This window comes from Gorilla gorilla, chromosome 3 (genome assembly GCF_029281585.2).
Source record: "Gorilla gorilla gorilla isolate KB3781 chromosome 3, NHGRI_mGorGor1-v2.1_pri, whole genome shotgun sequence".
In the NCBI taxonomy this organism is placed as follows: Eukaryota; Metazoa; Chordata; class Mammalia; order Primates; family Hominidae; genus Gorilla; species Gorilla gorilla.
Window position 1 is genome coordinate 142,720,269 of NC_073227.2, and position 11,973 is coordinate 142,732,241.

The 11,973-nt window shown below is 39.8% G+C and overlaps 1 long non-coding RNA gene across 1 annotated transcript in view; it reads left to right on the plus strand.

The window, feature by feature from the left end:
- Positions 1 to 11,973, plus strand: part of LOC109026508 (uncharacterized) — a 146,062-nt gene that overhangs the window by 115,878 nt on the left and 18,211 nt on the right. The window contains exon 3 of the long non-coding RNA XR_010133488.1: positions 11,313 to 11,394. This is a non-coding gene — a long non-coding RNA (uncharacterized lncRNA). The remainder of the gene's footprint in view (positions 1 to 11,312; positions 11,395 to 11,973) is intronic.

Below are 11,973 nucleotides of genomic sequence, written 5' to 3' on the forward strand. Positions count from 1 at the left end.
CTGCTTTTTATTCTTGTGTTTCTTCTTTCCTGCCTTCTTTGGGTTAATTAAATATCTTTATTATTATATTTTAATTTCCCTCATATTTAAGTATTCCCTCCTTTTTTTTTTTTTTTTTTCTTTTCTTTTTTTTTTTTTTTGAGACAGAGTATTGCTCTATCGCCCGGGCTGGAGTGCAGTGGCATGATCTCATCTCACTGCAACCTCCACCTCCTGGGTTCAAGAGATTCTCTTGCCTCAGCCTCCCGAGTAGCTGAGATTACAGGCACCCACCACCATGCCCAGCTAATTTTTGTACTTTTAGTAGAGACGGGGTTTCACCATGCTGGCCAGACTGGTCTCGAACTCCTGACCTCAAGTGGTCCACCCGCCTCGGCCTCCCATAGTGCTGGGATTACAGGCGTGAGCCACCATGCCTGGCCTGGTATTCCTTTTTTAATCCTTTTGAGCTACTACTAGGATTATGATATAAATTTTTAATTCATCATAGTCTGTGTAGTGTTAATTTGTACCACTTCATGTTAAATTTAAGAATCCTAATCAATGTAATTTAATTTACCACTACTCCATCTTGTGTGCTGTTATTATAGATTTTTTATAATCTCCACAAGACGATGTTATAATTTTAAGTTTTGGCATTAAACAGTTACTTGTCTTTGAAGGAAATTAAGAGAAGAAAAATGATATCATTTAATATTTACCCATATATCAACTATTTCTATTATTCTTTATTTTTTCCTGTATATCTGAATTTCTTCTGAGATCAGATGCCATTGGGCATGTTCAGGGTGGTATGGCCATAGACAAATTTCTATCTGCTATTATTTCCTTTAGTTTGAAGGATTTCCTTTAATAGTTTTTGTAGGAAATCTATTCGCTTTTAAAACTTTTTTTGAAAATACATTTATTTTGCCGAATTTTTGAAGGATATTTTTATTGAATATAGAATTTGGGGTTTAGTTTCTTTAAGGCATGCTAAGCATGTTTTTTCATTGTCATCTTTTTAAATGTTTTATTAATATCTCAAATTTGTTTTATCAGTTTTTTCATTTTCTTCTGTCTTTGTTTCTGATGAGAAGTCAGATATCATTCTCGTCATCTTTTTCCCGTAAATAAGGCATCTTTTTTTCTCTTCTGGATGCTTTAAATTTTTTTCACTTTCCCATTGGTTTTACCAGTTTAACTATGGTAGGCATCATCTTCTTTGCATTTATACTGCTTGAGATCCTCTAAGGTGCTTAGGTCCACATGTTAATGTTTTTTACCCAATTTGGAAAATTTTTGGCCACCATTTTTATAGATTTTTTCTGCTTCATTATCTCCCTTGTTTCCCTCTGGGACTCCAATTTCACATTTTAGACCAATTGATGTTATTCTATGTCCCCAAGGTTCTAACCACTCTTCAACTTTCATTCTCTGTGTTCTTCAAATGGGAATGTTCAAATATATGTGTACAAGTCCACTGACCCTTTATTCTGCTATATTCAACCAATTAAGTCCATCCAGTGGTTTTTTTACTTCTGATATTATACTCCTTGGTTTTATAATTACCACTGCTTTTATAATTTCTGTGTTTCCTAAGACTCTCATCTATTCACTCACTATAACCATTTTTCCTTTAAGCCCTTGAGCACATTTATAACAGTTGCTTTAAAGTTATTGTCTGCCAATACCAATCTTTGGATTATCCTGGGGTATGTTTCTCTTAAGTGCTTTCTATACTCGTATTTTCCTATTTCTTTGTGTGCCTATTATTTTTTGTATACTGATATTATGCATGATACATTGTAGAGACTGCAATCTGTTATCTTTCTCTAGAGATGATGCTATTTGTTGTAGCAGGCATTTAAATTACTGGCTCATCACTTGAATTTGTGGAGGCATGATTTCACATTTTTGTTAGGATATGTTTGTTTTTGTTTTGCTTTTAGACTTAGGATTAATTCCTATATCTTGACTGCTAAGGACTAGCCTCTGTGAGGTTTCAATGGAAAGCCCAAGGTGTTTACCAAGTCTCTCTGACTTGATGGGAACTGTATGCCAGCTCTATCTATACTGAAGTGAATACCGGCTGAAATCTCTGCTGAGCCTTTTAGATAGTGCTGTCCATTGGGCTCCTGAAGTCTCTCTTGTCCATGCACAGTTCAGGGACTGTTCAAGGATTTGAGGCAGTTTATAGGCAGGTTTAGAGGCTCCCTACTCCAACTTTCTCCCTCAATTCCCAGCTACTCTGCCACCCCAAACTGTGTTCTCTGATCCTGCAAATCAATACACTGAAAACTTCTGCTTGAGTTCTGGTTTCCCTACATCTCATGGATTGGAGAGAGCCCCCGAGGCAAAAGTCATCTAAATGTAGCTCTCACTCGTTATGATTTTCTTCTTTCAGTAATCAAACTCTCTTCACTTCTTGCCTACTTTTCACTGTTCTTGGTGGGTGAATTATAAATGGTGGCTTTTCATATTTTATTTGAGGCTTATCATTGTTATTTGTGGGATAGTTGGTCTAAACTACTTGACCATTACCAGAATCAGAGCTTTCCCATAGTATTTCTTTTAGAGATGGGTTTCGCTATGTTGCCCAGGCTGAACTTGAATTCCTGGGCTCAAGCAATCCTCCAGTCTTAGCCTCCTGAGTACCTGGGACTACAGGCATCCACCACCACACCTAGATACCCATAGTAGTGAACATTCACCTATCACAGAGTGTACCACACTGTGCTGTAATTATGAATTTTAATTGTTATGTCTCCCCCACTAGACTCTAAATCCTTTCCAGCAAGATCTATTTTCTGTGGTAGATTCCAGACCAGAAAAAATATAGGACATTACACCAAATTCTGTATGTTTTAATATGGTACCAATCCGTGCTTGACAAAGTGATGTTTTCTGATTGTCAAAGGAACATAAACAGTACAAACAACTGTGGGATCTCAGAATGTTTTACTCAGTGTAACTCTTCTACATGATTAGGGACTTTTCTGCCATTTTCATGGTAATGTAGCCTTACTACAAAGCATGTATTCAGGGAGTGGACTCTGTATCTGGCTCTGTAACCTGCAAGAAGCCAGCCTACTACTGCTAAGACCTAATGCTCTAAGTTGACTGGTAGGCTTCATAAACTGACCGGGCTCATTTTACAAAGAGTGGGAAGGGGATTCTACATTCTTGTTTTCTACAGTTGGTTAGCCAGAGAGGATACTCCTAGAGGGGGGTTACACCTTAATTTCATTTAACTAGGGGTTTGGTGAGGATCTGAATACCATCATTCTTTTATGAAAGTTGTGTGGAAGATAATTTAAAGTGTGGAATTGAGGAGTCTATGAATTCAGCACTCTTCAATTGTAAGTGACAGAAATACAATTGAAACTGGCTTAAATATAAAAGAGGATTTTTTTTTTTTTTTTTTGGCTCACATAAATAGGTTAGTGGTGAACCTTCAGGCACAATCTATCTCCCTTTCTCTTACTCGGCTTTTGTCTGGACTCGGAAAGCATTCCCCAAAGAATGATAAAGATGGCCACTGGTACTCTAGCCCAAATCTCATCAGCTTAGCAATCCCAGTAAGAAAATAATATCTCTCTCTAAATAATTACAAGAAATAGCACAGAAAGTCTTCCCATTGCTCTAGCTTGTGTTATGTACTCACACCTGGAGCTGGGGATGGAGTGAGACCAACCCCAGTTGACCACATAGACTGATAGTTGAGCAATGAGGGATTTGCAAAGAAAAAGAGGGATTCTGATAATGGAAGAAGGAGGATAGATGTTAGGCAGACAAAAACAAAGGGTTTTGGTTTTTTGTTGCTTTTCAACAGAGAAAAAGAAGTTACAACATTAAATGTAGAAGCAACAGAGGCTAGACTAGAAGTGAGCAGAATCAGGGGATAAAAGACACTAACGCAGAAATAGTTAAAACATTCAGACTATATTGAGGAAACATATATTACGCAGAAAATAATGATAAACTTTTGGAAGAAGGAAGTGTGATCAAAGGCAGCTGTAAAAGAAGATTTAATTTATGTGTTTAATTAAAATGCTGCAACCTCAAATCTTCTGTGGCAAACACTGGGAACATTTTTTTAATGACTTCTTCAATTATTAAGAAACTGTGTATTAAAATACAGTTCAATGAGGCCAAGGTTGTAGAAAGGAGGTTCTCACATGGGCTATTTGTCATGAAAGAAATTCCCTAAGTGGGATGAGGTGAGAATTCAGCACAAGCTATTGTCACTACAGGCAAAATAAGTCTGAAAACAAGCTTCTACATTGTTGAATGTGTAAACACTTTATAAGACATTTTCCCATACCTTATTCCATTTTATCTTTGTGAACATTCTATGATCTTAGAGAGGCTGAATTACTACAGCTATTTCACAGATGAGGAAATCTGCAGCATGTTTCTGGCTTCTTCACAAATGAAGGATAAAGCATAACAATTTCCCGGTTAAAGAACTAAAGAGAACCCCGACTAGATTAAGGTCACGTTACCAAGAGCCAGTGACCAGGCATTCTGCCAGTTTCAGGATCCTGCGAGCTCCCTTATCTGCTGTTTCTGTGTGAGCAGGTCCATCCCGAAAGGTATGTCACAGCATGTTTCAAACAGTCCTGTTCTTCTTCACACTTAAGTTCTGTGGGTCCAAGAAGAAATGATTTTCCTGGCCCTGAGGCTCCTTTTAGAACTGATTTAGGCAGTGGAAATCTTTGTAAAGTCCAGGATAGAAAAAGTTGAGAATTTTTTTTAGAATTTACATTGTTTGTTTTTCGCCGGGTATGGGGTGACAAGGTCCTGATGTTCTTAGAACTGGGTGTCTGTATGTATTTGCGTTGTTTCAATAGGTGGCAGCATGTCCTCTTCTTTAAAAGGTATCTTTTTAAAAGGACATAGTGAAAGCTTCTGTTGGGAAATGAAAAAGTGACAATAAGAGAGGCAAATAGGAAATGTTCCCTGTGACACACCGTACATATATTGCTCATAGTCACAACTCAAGTCATTTAACAGGTTTTGATCCATCAGTAATAACTTTAGAACAAAAGTTGTATCATGGCACTTCTACTTCAAGCTATAATGCCACTTAGGTCTCTCCTCACTGGGGACTCAGTATATTGGAAAAGTTTTGGGTAAGCAATGTGAAGCACTTTCCCACACGCCATTTTGTCAATGATTCTGTTTCCATTTTGGCCGCACCCTTTCCTTGTCTACCTTCTTCAGTGTGAGCAGCTCCAATCTCTCTTCTCCCTTCAGGATGGATTTATTAATCAACAGGTGTAAATATTTTAATTCTATTCGCAATGGAGTTTCTCCCAAAGGGACCCTCCAAGGAATGTTTTGTTCTCACTGGGTCAAACAAGAAAGGGAGAGGCTTACTAGAAGCTTAGAACCTGTCAACTGCCCTATGTTCCAATAATATTGAAAGAAGTTAGCCAGCTTGCTTTAGGCAGACAGTAAGGGAAGGGTCCCCTAGAATCTCTGACCCGTCATACAAGTGTTTATACCAGATGTTTTGCGCAGATAAGGGAGCTTGCCTAAACATGCCTGCAGTGGAAAATTCCATTCCTTAACACAAGTGCAGTAAGAGAAACAAATCAATATGGAGCGGCTCAGTCTAAGGGCCCAAATGCACACTGCAAGGAAGGGGTAGAGCCTCCAGGAATTCATGCCTTAAGCTGGGATATTTAACTGTGAAGGAGGCAACCGGATTTCAGGACCCCTCTCTTTGCTGAGAGCTTTCCTTTTGCTTAATAAATTCTACTCTGCTCACTCTCTTGGTTCGGTGCACCTAATTTTTCCTGGTTGTGAGAAAAGAAGCCAGACCTAGCTGAGCTAAGGAGCAAAAATCCTGCATTAATATAAATATCCCTATCTGGGAGAATTTATTCAGTTTGTGGCGTGGAAGTGATGGCTGCCCTGGGGTAGGGGTTGGTTGGTCAGGAGGAAGTAGCAGGTCCCCTTGGTATGTAGGATGTAGGGTACACATCAGTAGTGTCATATTCTCTCACTTGAGCACTTGCTCTTCGTGCTGCAACTGTATTCATCTCCGTAAACTGGACTCCTTTAGGTTAAATGGGCTTAAAGATAAATTGTGACCAAAAAAAGAAATAATCTATATAAAATATATATAATAAATATATGTAATTATACATAATTTTACATGAACAAATATATCCTAACTTTCCTGAAACTCCATTATGACAATATAATTTATCTTTGCCTTAAGCCCTCTTATTTTAAAAATAAATTTTTTAAAGGAAAAAAATGCACTCCACCTGCCCAGATCTCCTTGGATTCTTTTTATCAGCTCTGTATGCTCATCCCCCAATCTTCTGCATGCTTTGATACCAGCTTGTGTTTGGGACACTCAGAGGATTGCCCTCTCTTTATTATGCAATTGGTATGCACTGGAGCAGCCTCTTCAGAATTCTGAAGCTTGGTAGAGGTGAGTGGCTAGTGTGGGAGGACAAAAAGCCCAGCCCCTTTGCCTCCAAGCACAGCTGACAACTCCGCAGGGTAATTTATGCTCTGAGGATCCCACAGGATCAGGCTGAATCTGGGGAGTCACCTAAAATCATGCCCTGGCTTGGCTTTCCCCTTCCCTATCCTGCTTTTCTCACACAATTACTGATTTATCTGGGAGCGTCTCCTTAGTAAATCACAGGCACCTGAATCCTTAACTCATCATCTCCTTACCTATGATGTGTGAGGAACTTGACATAGGACACTTACTGTTCTCTCTCTCAGATTATTTTTTTTCTTTTGTAAATTATTTTTGGGGAAATTACTTGAATTAAGATTACAAGGAGCCAGATGTGGTGGCTCACGCCTGTAATCCCAGCACGTTGGGAGGCTGAGGTGGGCAGATCAGTTGAGCCCAGCAGTTCAAGACCGGGCTGGGCAACATGGTGAAACCCCGTCTCTACTAAAAATACAAAAATTAGCTCCACATGGTGGCACTCGTCTGTAGTCCTAGCTTCTTGGGAGACTGAGGCAGGAGAATCACTTGAGCATGGGAGGTGTAGGTTGCAGTGAGCTGAGATCACATCACTGTACTCCAGCCTAGGTGACGGAGCAAGACCATGTCTCAAGAAAAAAAAAAAAAAAAAAAAAAAGATTATAGGGGAAAGAACACATATACATATACACACACACAAACACACACAAAAAAACCCTTTCCTCCCCAAACTGACCACTTCTCGGCCATCTCTCACCAGGAAGATGGTGACGTGATCAGCACTAGTTTTAAAAAAATCTTAAAGTTGTTCTTGTTGACTGAAGTACCACAACTTAGAATCCTGTGGCAACTGCCAGGCTTTTACCTCACTCTCTTCCCAGTTATCACCTAGCCAATTGTTTTCCCTCTCCGTAACCTTCTCCAGCTTCTGCTGTGTGTCATTTATCAGATAGAACTTTTTAAAAAACACTTTTCCATCATTTATTTTCAATTTTTTATTGAAATATAACATACATAGAGAAAAAATGGTATTAATCATAAGTATACAACTCAACAAGTACCATCTTATAGGTCAAGAAATACAACATTACTAGTACCCCAGAAGCACCCGTTTATACTCTCTCTCAACTTATTGATGTGTTCAATTCCATTATATGATTGTTCCACAGTATTTCATTTTGAGAGAAGGTAGACACGAACTCCTTTAGAGACTCATAAATGAACGTATAGATGCTTCGAATTTTCTATTTTTGTAAAGGGGGAGGAGATATAATATGGAAGGGTGTTCGTTGTATGATTGGATATTTTATTTGCCAGAAGAATTCTAGACAATATAAACCCAGAAGTTTTCTATAGAAAAATATTTTTGCTAAAATTTTAATGATAAGTGGAAGAACGTTTCCATTTTTATCTTTCAAGTTTCATACTGCTGAAGGCCAGTTTCAAAAATAAAGAAGAGGTGTGGTTACATCTGATAAGAGAATGGGGGAATATTTGCAGAAGATACAAGATAGATAATAGGAAGAAGTTATAAGGGAAAAAATCAATAGCACACAAATTGCATAATAAATAGAAGGCAAATTGTGTGTTAGGAATGAAAACCCTGTGGGAGACCTTCATTGCAGAACCCACCAATTCTTTCTGCAAATATTTAATGAGTTTTTTCAATGTTCAGGACATTGGTCTAATAGCCAGACATACAGCAGTGAATAAAAAAGACAAAAATTCCTGTCCACATGGAACTTATATTCTAGTGGAAGACAGAGACTATAAACACATAAATGGTTAAAATATATGTGTCCAGGGTGGTAAGTGCTATGAAGAAAAATAAAGCAGACGTATTTGGGCAATTTAAAGTAAGGTGGTAGTGAGGCAAGACCTGGTGGAGAAGATGATATTTGAGTAAAGTCATAAAGGAGGTGAGGGAATGGGCCGCGTGGACATTTGGCAGGAGAGCATCCAAACAGAGGAAATAAAAAGTGCAAATGCCTTAGGAGAGAGTGTTCCTGTAATGCTGGAGAACAGAAAGAGTGCCAATGTGGCTGGAGTCAAGTAAAAAGAGTGAAAACAAGGTTAGAGAGGCTGGAGGTGGAAGAGATGCGACCAAGTAACCCTTGTAGGACTCAGGTTTTACTCTGAATTATATGGGAAGTGTTGGAAGATTTTGAGCTGAGAGGTGGCATACTCTGATTGGTTTTTAAAGGGACCATTCAAGTTGTTTTGTTGCAGATAGATTTTGGTGAGGGGCAAGGACAAAAGCAGGAAAACTATTTGGGAAGGTGACCTGGTTTGAATCTGTGTCCGCACCAAATCTCATATTACATTGTAATCCCCAGTTGGGGGTGGGGCCTGGTGGGAGGTAACTGGATCATGGGGGCGGAGTTCTCATGAATGATTTAGCATCATCCCCCGCTTGGTACTGTATGCTCCCCCTGCCCCCTCCTCCTGCTCCAGCCATGTGAAGATGCCTGCTTTGGCTTTGCCTTCCACCACGAGTAAAAGCTCCCTGAAGCCTCCCCAGAAGCAGATGCAGCCATGCTTGTACGGCCTGTGGAGCCATGAGCCAATTAAACCTCTTTTCTTATAAATTACCCAGCCTCAGGCATTTCTTTAAAGCAATGTGAGAACAGACTAATACAGAAGATATTACAGTCATCTGAGTGAAGGATTATGGTGGCACCAACAAAGTAGAAACTGGAGGTGGTGAGAGAGGATTTTAGAGATATTTTGAAAACAGAACTGACTGGCTTTGGTGAGAATTTGATTCAGCATGTAAGAGGGAGATGTCAAGAAATACATCAATGAATAAATCATGTGTTTTGTGTTTAGTTCAATTTAATTTTGCCAACATTTGTTTTCTACTATATGTTATTTACTGTGTATGAGGCACTGTGCTTGCCTCATATACAGTAATTTCTCTTTCCATTTCTCTGGAAAGAGAAACTGACATATAAATAAATAAATCTGCATATACTATATTAAGTCTAATAATCAAAGTATGCTCAAGTTCTGAAAGTGGGAAGGGGTCAACACTGTCACAGAAATACAGTAAGATGGCAATGGAAATCCTTTGAGAAGAATGATGACTAAGTTGAATATTGATGGACATCTGAGTGTTTTCTTTTTCAGGTTATGTGTATATTTTTTCTTTCTTTTTTTAAATTTTACTTTAAGTTCCAGGATACATGTGCAGAACGTGCAGTTTTGTTACATAGGTATATGTGTGCCATGGTGGTTTGCTGCACCTATTGACCTATCCTCTAAGTTCCCTCCCTTTACCCCCCACCCACCAACAGATGCTGGTGTGTGCTGTTCCCCTCCCTGTGTCCATGTGTTCTCAATGTTCAACTCCCGCTTATAATTGAGAACATGTGGTGGTTGGTTTTCTGTTCCTGTGTTAGTTTGCTGAGGATGATAGCTTCCAGCTTCATCTATGTCCCTGCAAAGGACATAATCTCATTTCTTTTTATGGCTGCATAGTATTCCATGGTGTATATGCACCACATTTTCTCTATCCAGTCTATCATTGATGGGCATTTGGGTTGGTTCCATGACTTTGCTATTGTAAATAGCGCTGCAATAAACATATGTGTGCATGTGTCTTTGCAGTAGAATAATTTCTATCCCTTTGGGTGTATACCCGGTAATGGGATTGCTGGGTCAAACCTGAGTGTTTTCTAAGCATTACAAGGGGATGGAGGAATAATATTCTAGGGAGAGGTCACTGCCAGTGTGAAGTTACAGAGGAATGAAACAACATGGTGTATCTAGGGAACTAGAAACAGATTGGATTGGCTGGAATGTGAAGTCCAAGGTGAAGAGAAGCTGGGAGCTGAGTGCAGCATAAGAAAAAAGGACTTACATGCCCTGCTTCAGGCCTGGGCTTTGTTCTAGAGGAGAGCTAGTGAAAGATTTTAAATAAGGGAAAGTTGTGATCATGCTTACATTTTATCAAATATCACTCCAGCGGCCATGTGGAGGTGGATTGGAGAGAGTAGATGAGATGCTAGAAATCCAGTTGGAAGGTATTTTAACTATTGCAACAAGAGCTGAGAGCCTGAATTAAGGTGATGGCAGAGGTAGTAGAAAAGAAATAATGAATTTAAAAGATAGAAATAACAAGGCCCAGTTAGTGATCATGGTTATAGTGAGTAAAGGAGAAGGCAGAGTCTGGGAGGCTAGGAGGATGTAGTCCCCTCAATTAAGTTTAGGGAGCTCTTGAAAAGGAGAAGGTCATGGAAGTGGGGGAAAGTGAAGAGATCAGTTTTTAGCATGTTGAGATGAAGAGCCTGGGAGATAAAGAGGACATCTCCAGGGAGCAGTTGGATATGTGGCCCTGGGAATTAGCAGAGAGGTCTAGCCTTTAGCTATGGATTTAGGGGTCAACAGCGTAGAGTGGGTATTTAAAAGAACAGGAGCACATTTGACTATCGAGGAGGAAGGCTTAAAGTGAAAAGATGACCAGAAACAGAATCGTCAGGAACATCAACTTCTAAGGAGAGAACACAGGAAGGCAAATCAACAACTGACACTGAGTATGAATGGTCAGAGAGTAAGACCTCAGCCAGACAAAAAGGGGCCTCCAAAGTCATAAGGAAAAGGGAGGGGGTTGTTGAGAGTAGCAAAAACCATGATAAGATCAAGTAAGCTAAGGACTTAGATACATTGTGAATTGGTTATTAGGAGGCCATTGTTGACCAGAAACAGGGCAATTCCAATGATACAATGACAGTGTGTGAGATTGGTACAAATCAGATTATAGTGGTTTGATTAGTAGACATGAGGTGAGAGAGTGTCTAGACACATGTATAGACTATTCTTTCAATGAGCTTGACTGTGAATATGAAAATTCCTTTCCTGCACACAGGTGAGGCTATGCCCAGGCTGACTGGGGACTGGAGTAGATGGAGGGGTCTCTTGTCCAAAGCTGTGGCAGATGTTGAAAGCAGGTAAATATTCAGAGCTGAATGTGAAGTGGGAAACTGACTCCAGAATGCCAGGAAGTGGAGTTTGAAAGGATCTCCAAAGGCGAGGGGCTGGAGCCAATGTCTGAAGCTGGATTAGGGCACCGAGGATAAGATAGCCAGCTAGAATGTTTGTAGGCAGCTACTCAAGAAGAATGAGGAGGGCAGGGGGTGGTGTGTGCTGCTTGGCCTGTAGTTCAAGGGACCGATCAGGGATGCTGGTTCTGTGAGGGAGGGAGTAAAACTAATAAATTGAGAGAATGGGGAGGGGTTAAGGCCTAGCTTCGGAGTCTCAGGACAGACACAGTAGAAGTAGGGCAGTTTGAGAGCTAAAAAACTAGCAGCCGATGGTTTTATATTTACATATATAAATCTTTACATAGATTTCTGAGAGAAAGGTGTCCCAGGTGATAAAGTCTGGGACATAGTCATGGCAGTGGACCACAAGATGGGGTAAAAAGATGCAGGTGCTCAGAACTGAGGAGGCTAAGGTTCTGAGATGCTGCAGTGCTGGTGGAATTTTCCCCGTGGGCACTGAAGTCGCCCAGATGATGGCAGACGTTG